At 36.6% G+C, this 16,823-nt stretch overlaps 1 protein-coding gene across 1 annotated transcript in view; it reads right to left on the reverse strand.

The window, feature by feature from the left end:
* The window catches only part of LOC117974809 (MAM and LDL-receptor class A domain-containing protein 1-like), a 72,974-nt gene extending 60,480 nt beyond the window's left edge, over nt 1-12,494 (reverse strand). Inside the window, exons 1-3 of the mRNA XM_055096755.2 lie at nt 11,498-12,494; nt 7,860-8,026; nt 672-764 (exon numbers count right to left, since the gene is read on the reverse strand). The gene's annotated coding sequence lies outside the window, so the exon portion shown is untranslated. The remainder of the gene's footprint in view (nt 1-671; nt 765-7,859; nt 8,027-11,497) is intronic.
* Nucleotides 12,495-16,823: the final 4,329 nt, after the last annotated feature.

Consider the following 16,823-nt stretch of genomic DNA (forward strand, 5'->3'; position numbering starts at 1 on the left):
TAAAGAAATGAAATTGGCTTCATAACCCACACATATAATCAGTATCATCATTTTATACTCACACTCCAGCATAAATAAACTTACGCATTCCGTATATCATGTTGGTGCAAAAATAATTGAGGTTTTGGCCATTAAAAGCAATGGCAAAAGCCACAATGGCAAAAGCTGCAATTACATTTGCGCCAACCTAATACAACACAAAATATCAATTTAATTTTTTAAGAGACAGCATTCCTATTGAGCCTATGTATGTTTCATATGTTTCTTGGTGTACATAGAGCTTTCCATGTGTTATAAAGGTATGAATTATTGCATTCAAAGCATTTGCCTATACTCTACTAAGTTTCAATACCAGTTTACTATTTACCTACTTCATAATGCAATTTGTTTCCCTGGGGCAAAGCATGGTGCTGGGGAGCAAGAAAGGAAGGCTGTGGAGAATGAGGAAGCTGTGAACAAGAGTGGATACACTCTATTTCCCCCGCCATGGGAAATTTGGTCTCAGAAGGAAAAGGTACAATTTAAAAAGTAAGCAATCACTCTCCCCAAATATACAAGCACGCATCCCTAACTTAAATGCTAATTTAACTTTAGCAGTGCATGATCAATTTATTGCTGCAAAGCTAAAACTTAAACCATGATAAAAAAAATACTTTTTTTTTCTTTCATACCTTAAATGTCTTCAGATCTTCTGGTATTAACACATCTGCTTTCACCCATTGGCTGTGAGTTGATATGTTGTATGTCCAAAATATTTCTTCTTCCTTTGATTTGAAGAGAAAGACATCACTCATTACCCATATTCTAATCTTCACATTTACATACGTGCTCTTTTAATTACATTGTAGTAGGTATTACCTTACCTGTATGATATAAGGTACTAGGAAATCTGAAGTCTTGGTAGTCAAATTGAAAAAGCTGAATATCATTAAAAAATAAGAAAATGAAGCATGTTTATGTAGTAAAGCTGCTTTTTGTAGATAAACAGTATTAGGATGGAACAAAAATTTGGATGAAATCTTTTTTTTTTTTAATTTAATTTTATTTGTTTTTTATTATACTTTAAGTTTTAGGGTACATGTGCACATTGTGCAGGTTAGTTACATATGTATACATGTGCCATGCTGGTGCGCTGCACCCACTAACTCGTCATCTAGCATTAGGTATATCTCCCAATGATATCCCTCCCCCCTCCCCCCTCCCCACCACAGTCCCCAGAGTATGATATTCCCCTTCCTGTGTCCATGTGATCTCATTGTTCAATTCCCACCTATGAGTGAGAATATGTGGTGTTTGGTTTTTTGTTCTTGCGATAGTTTACTGAGAATGATGGTTTCCAATTTCATCCATGTCCCTACAAAGGACATGAACTCATCATTTTTTATGGCTGCATAGTATTCCATGGTGTATATGTGCCACATTTTCTTAATCCAGTCTATCATTGTTGGACATTTGGGTTGGTTCCAAGTCTTTGCTATTGTGAATAATGCCGCAATAAACATACGTGTGCATGTGTCTTTATAGCAGCATGATTTATAGTCATTTGGGTATATACCCAGTAATGGGATGGCTGGGTCAAATGGTATTTCTAGTTCTAGATCCCTGAGGAATCGCCACACTGACTTCCACAATGGTTGAACTAGTTTACAGTCCCACCAACAGTGTAAAAGTATTCCTATTTCTAAACATCCTCTCCAGCACCTGTTGTTTCCTGACTTTTTAATGATTGCCATTCTAACTGGGGTAAGATGATATCTCATAGTGGTTTTGATTTGCATTTCTCTGATGGCCAGTGATGATGAGCATTTTTTCATGTGTTTTTTGGCTGCATAAATGTCTTCTTTTGAGAAGTGCCTGTTCATGTCCTTCGCCCACTTTTTGATGGGGTTGTTTGTTTTTTTCTTGTAAATTTGTTTGAGTTCACTGTAGATTCTGGATATTAGCCCTTTGTCAGATAAGTAGGTTGCGAAAATTTTCTCCCATGTTGTAGGTTGCCTATTCGCTCTGATGGTAGTTTCTTTTGCTGTGCAGAAGCTCTTTAGTTTAATTAGATCCCATTTGTCAATTTTGTCTTTTGTTGCCATTGCTTTTGGTGTTTTGGACATGAAGTCCTTGCCCACGCCTATGTCCTGAATGGTAATGCCTAGGTTTTCTTCTAGGGTTTTTATGGTTTTAGGTCTAACGTTTAAATCTTTAATCCATCTTGAATTGATTTTTGTATAAGGTGTAAGGAAGGGATCCAGTTTCAGCTTTCTACATATGGCTAGCCAGTTTTAGTGAAGGAGAAATAAAATACTTTACAGACAAGCAAATGCTGACCGATTTTGTCACCACCAGGCCTGCCCTAAAAGAGCTCCTGAAGGAAGCGCTAAATATGGAAAGGAACAACCGGTACCAGCCGCTGCAAAATCATGCCAAAATGTAAAGACCATCAAGACTAGGAAGAAACTGCATCAACTAACGAGCAAAATCACCAGCTAACATCATAATGACAGGATCAAATTCACACATAACAATATTAACTTTAAATGTAAATGGACTAAATTCTCCAATTAAAAGACACAGACTGGCAAGTTGGATAAAGAGTCAAGACCCATCAGTGTGCTGTATTCTGGATGAAATCTTTTAAAAAAACAGTACTGCGTTTCAAAAATAAAATTCTAAATAACAGTTAATAAGATCAGCAATTTAAATGTTGATCTCAATAACATTATTACATTTTGTAATATTGCCATGATACTAGAAAAGAAAAAGATTACAGGCAAACAATATAAAGGTTAAAAATGTTGTCAGATGCATTTTCTGCACAATTTCAATTTATACTAAATATTTTTTCCTGTGGAAACATTTGGTCGAAGTTCCAAACAATACAGTTACATTCTGAAAATTATATTCTTAATTTGGTCATTCTATCAAAGGCCTATTTACATCTTTTAGAGAAATCTATGTTATGTACCTGTACAATGATCATTTTTCAGATTGCAAAATCTATGTAAAATTGTTACTACATGCTATCAGTGTAGTAACAAGCCTTTACTGCATTCAAAACATGTATTGAATGTAAGAAGCTCAATAAAAGTCTATGGTGAAACTCCATCTCTACTAAAAATACAAAAATTAGCCAGGCGTGGTGGTGGGTGCCTGTAATCCCAGCTACTCAGGAGGCTGAGGCAGGAGAATAACTTGAACCTGGGAGGCGCAGGTTGCAGTGAGCCAAGATGCCACCACTACATTCCAGCCTGGGCGACAGAGCATGAATCCGTCTCAAAAAAACTAAATAAAATAAAAAAGTCTATAAGGTACTCAAAATTTTGTCTACGGCATGTATGGCATTGGTCTTTATGATTTATGTTGATGCTTTTATGCTCTGAAATCTTATTTTTATTTACATTTTATTAGACATTCAAATTCACATTTCTTCCCAAAAATAGACCAAATTGTTCATAATGTTTACATATAGAATGCATGAATTTTTAGGTAACAATATGGTAAAAATGTGAAGATTGACATAATTATGTCTCAGTTTGAGCTCTGAGCCTGGCTCTGTCCCACTTTCTAGCATGAGATAGAAAACGGCCCTGAAAGGCAACATCTTGTTTTAATCCAAATGATAAGTGATATCAATATTTGTGTCCTCACTCAGCCTCACATATTTTATGCATGCCCAAGATTTTCTAAAAATGAATCTACTTTCAACTTAGTCCTGCACCCTCAGATGCCTACTCCAAATTTCCAAGACCTAAATATTTCAGAAGATAGTCTAAATCCATTACAATTTGCTTCATTACTTATTCATATCAACTGTGAAGATTTCCACAAGACAATGAAGCACATGGCGTGGACATATTTTCGGCTGATAGCTTTCATGGCGGATCAGGATGAACTGGAGTTATAAAAAGTTGAGACAAGCAACTAATTTTTCTTCTGCTTATTTCTTACACAACTTCAGTTATTTAGCATCAAAACACTTACACCCTACACAGATACTTTTAGTGACACCTCTTGGCAAATTGCATTCACCACTTTCCCCCGTTTTCATTTTATGAAAATAATTTAGAGCTATTGTGCTCTTTTTTCACAGTGACTAATTGATTCCCCTCTGCTCCCCCTGAAGATGGGTGCACTTACATTTTTGAAAAGTGAGCAGTGTTCTTTCCAAACTTAAATAGTTTTTCATAAGCCAAGTTCATAGTACACAGTGAATGAGATCTATATTTTTCTATACATTTTCCAGTCTGATGGCACTAGCAATGTTTTGTAAAAAGAATTTATTCTTAGTGAAATCAGGTTTCATTTTATTTCTGTTCTTACTCTTCCACTTTCTAGTTACTTTTCACAGGTGTTAATGTAAAAAAGAAATCTCCAACTCAGCAAAGCTTTTCAAGTGATGTTCTACTTTTATCTTAAAATCAGTAAATAATTTTTTTAAAAATACATCTTTGCTCCGCCGGTCCAGGATCAATAATTCCGATTTACCTTTCAAGAAAAATATTTAACATATTTATTAACACTCTATCTCTTAGAGATGCCAGTCTATGCTTTTCTCTTCCAGTGAAGAAATCAAGGGTACCAAAGTCTATGTTGTTGAGTTTCACTACTTTTGATCGCATCTAGGAATAAGACCATGTAATTTGGTAAAGAATTACAAGTAAATTTGGTTGTAAAGAAAAATTACATGTAAATTTCTTGGTAAATAATTACATGGAAACCCTACACAGAACAAAAGTAGTCTGTTGCTATGAGTATTATTTTATAGATCATGGACGCAGATCTAACCCAAGAATGGTTAGATGGTACAAACTAGAATTGCTACACACTTGAGCTGATTCTAAAGAGTGAACTCTTTATTTAACAACTTGCCTTCACCTGAGTTTTTCACTTCTCAAGTTCTAATGTCCTCTGGAAATAAAGAAAACAACCTTCAGCATTCTTGCTAGATATTTCTTGGCTTACCTCCTCACATTTATAGAGTAATAGATGTTCGCAACATACAACAGCATTCTGTTCATGGAAAGATGTAAATCATCATTTTCATCAAGAGCTACTTTTTTAAATGATAGGTTTGTTTGGAGTCATTTTAAGTGTGTGATAAAACATTGTCTTGGGACTTAAATGTACTTTGATGCAGATTTTGCATCAGTGAGTAACATATGTATAGAGGATAGCAAATAGTGTCAGAAAAGAGAGGACACCTCACAGGATACTAACAAATCAAACATCAGTCAACAATCTCTAAGATGTACATTCATTTGGTTCTGGTTAATACACTAGATCATTTCCCTATGATTAACTTCTTTTCTTATAATATGAGAGACAGAATCTTGATAACTGTAATACTGATTAATAGAGTTAATGATGTGTGGTATCTAACGTCATTTTTATATGATGGAACACTTGAAGCCAATTTGTTTTCACTCTTTTCTTGTATGGTTCTAAAGCCACCAGAAGAATGGCATGGCTCATTTTCAGTAATTCCAATCTATATACATTCATAATTACATACATACTAAATACACACATTCATAATTACATAATACATATACACATTCATAATTACATACACAGTACATACTCACATTCATAATTAAATACACAATTCCATTCTACATGCATTGAAACTTTTAAAATACATCACTCATTTTCAGAGCAGATTAAAATAATCCTCAGGATTAGACCATATTATAATACAAATTTCCACTTAAATTTAGGTTAAAAATTCATTCAATTTTAATGAAATAATTAATTATCTGTCATCTGAAAAGCATTACCATAGGCCCACATATATAATTTAACCATTTTAACTATAATTTAAACTCATCGAAATTATTCAAGAATTTCTCTACTATGTCTTTATTGAAGAAGGAGTTGGAAATTATAGAATGTTGTAGATTGCATGGAGGCTTGCTGGGATTGGTTCAAACAGCACAGGTGACAGCAACTGAAATATTGAGGCATGAATGGTGGAACATACATGGATACAGTTAAATTTTTTCTCTCTTCCTTTTTGGTAAAATTGATCCCACGTATATGGACAGTTTGTAATGCTGCAGGAAGGATAGGGAGATGTTGTCCCCTTTTCTTCCTCCCCCCACACCTTACCAAATGGAGTGAAATATATTAAATAGATTGCAGGGCAGTGACTACAAAGTACTATTGCAAAAAACACAAAAACATAACAAGTTCCAGAATGCCAGGAAAATTATATCTCATTCAATTAAAAAAGAATTTATATACATATGTATATTATTTTATATATCTATATGTGTGTATATGGATGTGTGGGGAGATATATATATATATATAATCACATCCATATATCTACAGATATGTGATATATATATGACATCCATATTTATCTATCTATATATTTATATCTATATTGATGTGTAGAGATATATATCTATAGATATCTCACATACATATAGATGTAATTATGTGAATCATATAAATCTGGATACATAAAATAATAAATATATTATTTGTTATATATTATATTACATATAATTATACATTATATATTATTTAGTATGAATATATTTATTCATCTCCAGTTTCTGGCAGATAGTTCCCAAAAACCTGTTAATTTCCTAATCAGTAGGGATGTTAATAGAATCTTATGGGACTCATCACCAGAAAGATCAAGCTATGATTAGAAGCTTGGAACTTTCAGCCCCACCTCTTTGGGGAAGAAGAGAGGGGCTGGAGATTGAGCTAATAAATGATCATACCTATGTGACAAATCCTTTATACAAATTCTTGAAGTACAGGTTTCAGAGAGCTTCTAGATTGCTGAACGCATTTTGGTTCCTAGAGGGTGCACACCCGGGAATGCATGGAAGACAAGCACCACCCCTCTTCCCACATACTTTGCCCTATTCATCTCTTCCATATGGTTGTTCATCTACATTTTTAATAATAAATGGGTAACATGAGTAAAGTGTTTTCCTGAATTCTGTGAGCCATCCTAGCAAATTATCAAACCTAAGAAGGGGGTCATGGGAACTCCAATTTATAGCTGGTAGGTAAGAGGCACAATAGGAAGCTTGTGATTGACATCTGAAGTAGGGGTAGTCTTGTGGGCCTGAGACCTCAACCTGTGGAATCTGTACTATCTTCACGTAGCAGTGTCAGAATTGAGGCAAATCAAAGGACACTCAGTTGGTGTCCACTAGAGAACTGAATTGCTGTGTTGGAAAAAAAAAACATGCATCTGGTGTCAGAAGTGAGATATTGGGAGTGCTGAGTGCGTAAGAGTAGAAAAAGCAGGGTGTTTTCCTATACTATGGAATCAGCTGTCAGTTTGTTTTTATCTGTTATACTAATTGGAGTACTCACCCAGCTTTACACTTTAGAACTCATTGAGCATATTGGACAAGGAGAGAGAAGAAGAATGGACTCACTCTACCCAGTGTGCCATTGTTCAATATTTAATCAATAATTACCAGTCTTAAAAATTATGTCTACTGCTACCCAAACAAGTAAGTTTTAACCATTATATTTATAGTTCTAATGATATATAGATGTAATGTCCAAAACAGATCACATCAGAGCTTCAATACAGAGCTCACAATACAGAATCTCAGCTATCCCATTTTTATTAGATCTATAGTTTCTTTAATATACTTCCATGAATTTTGAAAACTTTATGAAATAATATTGGGCAAGTTATCACATTAACTTTTGTACATGAGAGTGTCCCCTATCCTAGTTTCTTAATCATTCTTTTTAAAAGTACACCAAATAAAGTCAAGTTAAAGAATAAAAGCCTATGCGCAACTGAGAAATTGAAACACAAGTTGCCAAGAGTTAGAAACTTCATTGATTCAATGAATTTGAAATAAATGCAACTTTCTTCTTACCTTATTATTATACAGTCTTACTCTCAGGACACTGCTTTCCATTGCATAATAGAATTGAAGATGACAGCTCTTGCACAGGCAATGACACACAGAGCTATTTAGGTAAGCCCTGCTGTCTAAATGGTTAAGAGTGAAAGCATGCTTAGCGCCTACCCATACATAATAACCTGAAAGATAAAAGAAAAAAGAAGCAATTTAGGAAAACATTAGCTTCTTTCTGTCTGACTAAAACTATCACATTTCTGAAGCTTTCAAAACCAGACTTAAAACACAAATATTTTACTTAAAAGGATAGAGTGTTTTCAAATGATTACATCAACTACAAATAACAAGTTTTCATTTTTATATATCATTTCCAATATGTAGAGAAATCTCCTAATTTCTATAATCAAAATTTGATAACACCCTTTTGTAAAAATTCAAGATTCCTGTAAAAGAAACCTACATATACAAACTGCTATACCACCAAATTATTGTCATTTTCTTTTAAATATCACAATTCAATCCTTTTTTAATCAAGAATTTCTCTTCATCCTTCCCAGAATTCTTGCCCCTCTGGATGATTTTTTGATTTACTTTTTGTAGAAAATCCTTTATAGTTTTAGGAAATACAACTTAAAATGTCTTCTTTCTTACCAAGCCACATAGAGGTATGAGATATCTACAGTCCTTTTAAACGTCACCTATGGATTTTGTTTTACATAAAGATATTGTATATAAATTTTTCCCCATCTGATATTTAAAACCAGTTGGAGCTGTTCTTGAACTTAATAACAATGACAACACAGATTTATAAAGAGATTTCTATAATTTTACAACTTCATTTTCAAAAATAAAGTCTGAAATGCTTCTTCATGCTACTGAAACTGCTGCACGTCTCTGACATTTATTTAAAAAGAAGTCTCTAAGGAAACCCAAATACAACAAGAAAGACAAAAACAAGAACATGAGACCAAATTTTAGCCTCACATATTTACAGCTACAGCAAATACTAAGCATAATATGATCCTTAACTGGATAAACGTAATGTAAAAGCTTACACTATTTACATTAATGTCTTTTGCACAGTAAATCATGTCTGACTTTCAACAAAAAATTACAAGGCACCTGCAAGGCAAAAAGCAGTTTGAAAAGAGTAATTCTAAAAAGTAAAGTCTATTAATCTTTTTAAAAATAGTCTGTACACTATTCACAATAGCAAAGACATGGAATCAACCCAAATGCCCATCAATGATAGACTGGATATAGGAAATGTGGTACATATACACCATGGAATACTATGCATCCATAAAAAGGAATGAGATCATGTCCTTTGCAGGAGCATGGATGGGGCTGGAAGCCATTATCCTGAGCAAACTAATGCTGGAACAGAAAGCCAAGCACCACATGTTCTCACTTATATGTGGGAGCTGAACAACTTGAACACAGACGCAGGGAAGGGGAACAACACACACTGGGGCCTGTTGAGGGGTGAGGGGAGGGAGATCATTGGGATAAATAGCTAATGCACGCTGGTCTTAATACCTAGGTAATGGGTTGACAGGTGCAGCCAACCACCACAGCACATGTTTACTTATGTAACAAACCTGCACATCCTGCACACGTAGCCTGGAACTTAAATAAAATAAATAACCATAATAATAATATTACTGCTACCCCCAAAAAATAAAAAAATAAAAAATAATAATCTGCACAGTAAAATATATAAATATAATGCTAAAGACAGCAAAAACGAATTACATTTATAAATTGTACAAAAAAGAAATTAAATTTCATGCAATTCTAATACATTCTATTAAAAACATATTAAGATACACTAGGAAATAAATAAGAAAATATTAGCAAGTATACACTTAAAACAAAAATAAATTAAGACTTTAAATTAAATGCCCAATAGGCAGAATATAACCTAGACTGGCCATAGTGTCAAAGAGAAAATTCATGTACCAGAAGCCCTGAAATGTAACTCAAAATAGAGTAAATTATATAGAAAATAAAAAGGAGGAGTCAGGTTATGGAGTGTGAAAATTAGTTGTGTTTAATAGAAACTCAAGATGAAAAGATTAGAGGGAGTAAGAGAGAATTACTTGAATAGAATAACATAATTTCTGCAAGTGATGATATATGTGCATTCTGAGCATTAAAAATTAAACATATACTCATTCCTGCACTCATCATACTGAAATTTTCAAATAACAAAGATAAAGAAACATTTTAAAAATCTGCATTAAACTAAAAACCATTACATGCACTCAGACTTCTCCGTCACTACAGCACATATCAGGAGCTAAAGAGGGAAAATCACCCTGTACTTAGAAATTTAAAAAAAAATTCTAAAATTGTATGACCAGATAAATTATTATTTCGAAGTGAGAACAATTTTAAAACATTTTAAGTTTACAGGTACTATGGGAGCTCATCACCACAGATCTTTTCTAAATAAAAGAAAAATTGATTAAAGAGTCAACCTTTGCAAGGGGATAAGGGAACCAAGAAGGAAAGCATGAAATCTAAAAAACAATGGTGAGTAAGAAAAATAATGAAATATATAAACTTACTAATTACAAGTATCATAACAAGATATTGACTTTAAAACTCTTTAAAATGTTCAACTGTAACTCAGGACCAAAAAATAATTAAATGATAGTTTGGTCTTTCTCATGTTCAAGAAGGCAGAAATACTAGAGCACTTTAGGTTTTGTTAAAGAAATTTCATATAAAGAATATACCCTAAAAATTAAGAATAGTCATAACAATAAGATATACAAATTAAAGCTTCCAGATCAGTGAAAAAAATAAAAATAAAAATGTAACAATACTCACCCCTCCAAGAAAAGGAAGAAAGAAAAAAAAGCAAAAAGAATAAAAGTAAACAGAAAATACAAATTAATATGTTAGCAAGAGGAAGAAACACATTGACAACAGAGCAGTGTTGAAAGAAAGAGAGAAAGAAAGAAAGAAGGAAGGAAGGAAGCATGGATGGAAGGAAGGAAGGAAGGAAAGAAAGAAAGAAAGAAAGAGAAAGAAAGAAAGAAAGAAAAAGAAAGAGAGAAAGAAAGAGCTGGCTGACTTGGCTGGGCATGATGGCTCACACCTGTAATCTCAGCACTTCAGGAGGCTAAGGTGGGTGGATCACTTGAGGTCAGGAGTTTGATACCAGTCTGGCCAACATGGTGAATTCCTGTCTCTACTAAAAATTCAAAAATTAGCCAGGCATGGTAGCACATGCCTGTAGTCCCAGCTACTTGGGAGGCTGAGACAGGAGAATCGCTTGAACCCAGGAGGCGGGGGTTGCAGTGAGCCGAGATCTCACCACTGCATTCCAGCCTGGGTGACAGAGTGAGACTCTGTCTCAAAAAAAAAAAAAAAAAAAGCCTTTTAATAATTTTTGTTCACACGATAATAAATCCTGAAGGAAATAATAAAACTTAAAAAATATTGTTAACCTAGTATAATTCTTGTTTTACACTGTTGGAAACATAATTGTTATTTTCACCTTCAGCTCCTATGGCAGAATGTATTTTCAATAAAATATACTCAGTATATTCACCAAGGCCTCCTATGTAATGTCTTATAACTAGTCACCATAAAGCAGAATTCTGAAAGTAATACATAAAAGATATTATTTTTTTTTCTACCTTCATCATCACCTCCTTGATCCTGCTGAGGTGTGGATTCGAATGCAGGGATCTCTCTTGCTTTTGTGCGCATCCAGGAAATTTGGCCAGCAGATGCTTCTGACGTCCACTCACACATGTCAAATTCAAACCCACAGGCCTGACACACTAAACGGGAGAAAAAGATCTTGGTGGACTATTAGTCTGCTAGAGTGGCTGCTTAACCAAGTTATGTGTTGTAATCAACCAAAAGGCTTATATACACACATACACATCAGCACACACTAATTTATATCTGGAAGTTGGGATTCAATAAGCCTTAGAGTGTACCAGCAACTCCATTTTGCAAAAATTTCTCAGTTGATCCACATGTACAATATCCCCTCAAATGTGACCCATTGCCATAAAAAAGGAGATTCCTAGTTTTTGTTGTATGTGTCACCACTTCAGTCACAATATGTTTTAATTTTTTTAAGAGACAGGGTCTTGTTCTGCCACCCAGGCCAAATGCAGTGTTGCAATCATAGCCCACTGTAGCCTCAAACTCCTGGGCTCAAGCAATCTTCCAGCCTCAGCCTCCCAAGTAGCTAGGACCACAGGTGCATGCCACCATGCTCAGGTAATTCTTTTTTTTTTTTTTTTGGTAGAGATGACATCTTGCTATATTGCCCAGGCTAATTTTGAGCTCTTGGCCTCAAGCAATCCTCTCATCCCGGCCTCCCAAAGTGCTGGGATTACAGGCATGAGCCACCATACCCAGTCAACAATTTTTAAAATGGCTTTATATTTTACCTTACCTACTTTATGGGATTAGATTAGTTAGTTTAAATTATTTACTATTCATAATCACACTGAAATTTTATAGAAGAAACATTGCATATCATTCCACAATGGCTTCAGTTTGTTTCACAAAATGACATCGCCTTAAATTGATGTATTTAGTATAAACCACCACAGCCTCCCAATAACACTCCAGCTAAAACTAGGACATTAATGTCAACAAAGGTTGGCGTGTGCACTTTCCTGTGAGTGGTCTCTGAGTCTCACATATTGCATATATACCAGAAAAGTGAATATCTCAATTTAACACTTACATCTCAACTCTTCATCTGTAGCATCAAATCTGCAGAGATCTGTAGCTGGATGACATAGCTCCCGCTCAGCATTCAATGCTTCTTGACACAGTAAAATTCCATCTGTTAAATTTAAAGATTGGCAAGAAGTGAAATGCAGGTGCAACTGGAAAGACTCAAGTATTTTGCTTTAATGTTAATATTCATTCTACAAAGCACTCTGTAACCAATTTCTCTTTATGGTATCATCACCCTTTAGGTAACCCTATCTCTCTCTCTCTCTCTCTCACACAAACACACACACACACACACACACACCACTCAAATAGAGACAGAGAAAAACAGAACAAAACAACTATGCCAATGTTTCAGAATTTTAATCATTTCTCCATAATGACAGGCAAGCCCCAAAGCCAATCCTTCATAGGAGTAAAAAAATTGCCCTAATGTTGGAACTCAGAGTCTACTATTTGAAGGACAGTTGTACATGTGTCCAATACAAGATATGGTGCCCCTTAAACGTGGAAGGTGGATCTTCCCTGGAACTGCTTTCTCTGGAGCCTTCCCAAACTGTGCCTGTTGGCCGGCCATGGTGGCTCACACCTGTAATCCCAGGCATGGGCTGGCCTTTGGGAGGCCAAGGAGGGTGGATCACCTGAGGTCAGGAGTTCAAGATGAGCCTGGCCAACATGGTGAAACCCCGTCTCTATTAAAAATACAAAAATTATCTGGGCGTGGTGGCATGCATCCATAATCCCAGCTACTAGGGAGACTGAGGCAGGAGAATTGCTTGAACCCAGGAGGTGGAGGTTGCAGTGAGCAAAGGTCACGCCACTTCACTCCACCCTGGGTGACAGAGCAAGACTCCATCTCAAAAAAATAAAATTGTGCCTGTGTTTTTGTTTTCTTTTCCCCAAGCCCCCCAATATAAGACTTGAAGGTAGACTAGGAGTCCTTTCTGCCCATACCACTTGCAGACAATTCTCCCTTTGACCTTCCTAAATACCCAAGCTTTGACTCTCATGTCAAATGTCACCCCTCACTGTTCCAGCTTGTTACAATCACCTACAGACACTGTAGGTGAGCCCTGAGGATGCCCTGCCCCTCAACCCCTGAGGATTCTAGCTCTGAGCTCACTGTCATTCTGTCATGTAAATATTCACTTTTATTTGCTTCTCAGTTTCTTGATCTCTTCTTATTGATGACTTTGAAGGAGAACTTCGATGAAAAACAACCTTTGCCACCACTCTTCAAAAGAAGTATTACCATTACTAATGATGATAACGTTTCCTTGTCTTCATTTCAAGTGGTCCACTCACCAACCATCATCCCTATCTGTCCAGCTCACTTCTTTTCATATCTCTACTCTAACAATATTTCAGCTGTGCCAGCTTCTACAAGCCCAGGATCCTAAATTATTTTCAGTTATTTCCCTCACCTATTTTGTCTTCATTTCCTTTATTAGAGATGTCAGACAAGCAATCACTCCCTGGCCATGCTCATACTTCTCCATACTCTCATGGCAAAAACTCTAGAAAATAAATCCCTTCACTTACTCTAGCCTGTATCTGTGCAGCTGAATGAGTGAAGAAATCATGCAGATTTCACTTTGTCCACAATCATGCAGACTGAAATGACTTCGTATTCATGACTACTCACTCCATTGGCATCAGGGTGACCCTCATTCTTTCCTTTTCCGCATTCCTAGACAACTATTCAAAGCTTTCTATTCCCTCTTTTAACTTCCAGCTCTTCCTTCCCTATTGTCATTCTCAGCTCACCACCTTGCTTCACATTTCATTGGGAAAATGAGAGAAATCAGAAGAAAACTTTACTAGTCGCATCATCAATCTCACTGGCCAGCTGTCCACACGCTTTGCCCCTTGTAGGAGCGGGTCAACTCTCCATGCCCTTCTCTGGATGACGTCTTCCATTTAGACAGAAATTTCATCTCTGCTCGGCTATTTAAGGAATCATGCTGCCAATTTCCTCTCCTCTCATTTACAACGATGTGTTCTCTTTCTCTACAAGATCATTTCCTTCAGGACCTAAATGGCCAAAACTTCATCCATCTTAGAAAAACATTCTCCTGATCCGACAACCTTCTCCAACTAACTTCTCAAAGTTCTGCCTATTCTCACACTGACTCAAACACCAGTTCTTTCCCCTCCTATTCTCTCTTGAATCTATGTCAATAACAGTTTTTTTAATTGAGATACACTTCACAAAACATATCATTAACCATTTCCATTTTATCTATTTTAAAGTGTACAAGTAGGCTGGGCACAGTGGCTCACAACTGTAATCCCAGCACTTGGGAGGCCGAGGCAGGTGGATCACTTGAGTTCAGGAGTTCGAGACCAGCCTGGCCAACATGGTGAAACCCCATCTCTACTAAAAATACAAAAATTAACAAGGCATGGTGGCACACGCGTGTAATCCCAGCTAGGAAATCTGAGGCAGGAGAATTGCTTGAACCCAGGAGGCGGAGGTTGCAGTGAGCCGAGATCGCACCACTGCACTTTAGCCTGGGCAACAGAGTGAGAGTCCAACTCAAAAAAAAAAAAAAAAAAAAAAAAAAAGGCCGGGCACAGTGGCTCATGCCTGTAATCCCAGCATTTTGGGAGGCTGAGGCAGATGGATCACCTGAGGTCAGGAGTTCAAGATCAGCCTGGCCAACATGGCGAAACTCCGTCTCTACTAAAAATACAAAAATTAGCCAGGTGTGGTGTTGCATGCCTGTAGTCCCAGCTACTCAGGAGGCTGAGACAGGAGAATCAATTGAACCCAGGAGGCAGGGTTGCAGTGAACTGAGATCGTGCCACTGCTCTCCACCTTGGGCAACAAGAGCGAAACTCTGCTTCAACAACTACAACAAAAAAGTGTACAAGTCAGTGGCTTTTATTAAATTTGAAATGTTGTGCAATCATCAAACTACCTAATTCCAAGACATTTTCATCACTTGTACCCAGCAGTCACTTCACCATTCTCTCTTCTCCCCCCTACCCTGGCAGCCACTACATCTGCTTTCTATCTCTATGGATTTGCCGACTCTGCTATTTCACATAAATGGAATCAGGCAGGCTGTAGCCTTTGTGCTTGGTTCCTTTCACTCAGCAAAATGTTTTTGAGGTTCATCCATGTTGTAGCATGGATCAGTATTTTATTCCTTATTTGTTTGTTTGTTTTTTCATCACCTTTACCGCTCCCCTGAAACTGCATATATCAAGATTGACCTCTATATCGCTAAATCTCATATTTAATTTTTTTCATCAACATATTTGACATATCAGTAATATTGGACAGAGCTGATCCCTCCCTTTTTCTTGAAATATTTTCTTCACCAGGCTTTTGCATAAAACTCTTTTCTGGTTTTCTGATTGTGTTACCACCTATTTTTTTTCTCAGTCTCTCTTGTGGTTTTCCCTCATCTGCTCAACATGAGACTGCCTGGAAGCTCAGTCCCTCCATCTCTTCTCCTCTCTACACACCCACAACCTTGTTAATATCACCTAGTAACATGCTATTAAACCCTTTCCTAAATGCTGGGGACTCATAAAATTATACCTCAGGCCCCAAATTTTTGTGGACTCCAACTCTACACTCCAGCAGTATCCTGATACTGACTTAAGCCTCTTCCCTTGGGTCACAGAAATAGGTGTAAATCTTGAAACCACCTTTGCAAAAGTATGACTGAGACAGTGAAAGAGATCTAATTTAATCGACTCCATCTTGCTTCTAACTTCCAAGCTGTCCTTGCTCATTCCTGGGTGGAGACTGGACTAACTTTGGGAGGAACTTAGTTTATAGTTTAAACAAGGACGGAAACAGCCCTTTCCCAGAGCAGACCTCTTTCTTGTCTGGGGACTAGATTGCCTTTGTAGGACTAACATTAGCCACAAGAATAGAAATTATAGTTTAGGAGTCATGCAGCTGGAGGCTACAAGATTCTGACCCTCCCTAGACTGCTTCTAAGATCAGTGCTTGACATATTTCACAGAACCTGCACTTGATGGATCAACTGGCACCATTCAGGTCAATAAATTGGCTCATCTGATCTTGTGGCCTCAACCCAGGAACCAACTGAGCACAAGAAGACAGCTCCGACTTCCTATGATTTCATCTCTGACCAGTCAGCACTCCTGGCTCACTGGCTTCCCCCCACCCACCAAGTTATCCTTAAAAACTCTGATCCCTGAATGCTCAGCGAGACTGATTTGCGGGATAATATAACTCCAGTCTCCCACATAGCCGGCTCTGCATGAATTACTCTT

The sequence above is a fragment of the Pan paniscus genome, chromosome 14 (assembly GCF_029289425.2).
Source record: "Pan paniscus chromosome 14, NHGRI_mPanPan1-v2.0_pri, whole genome shotgun sequence".
Lineage (NCBI taxonomy): Eukaryota > Metazoa > Chordata > Mammalia > Primates > Hominidae > Pan > Pan paniscus.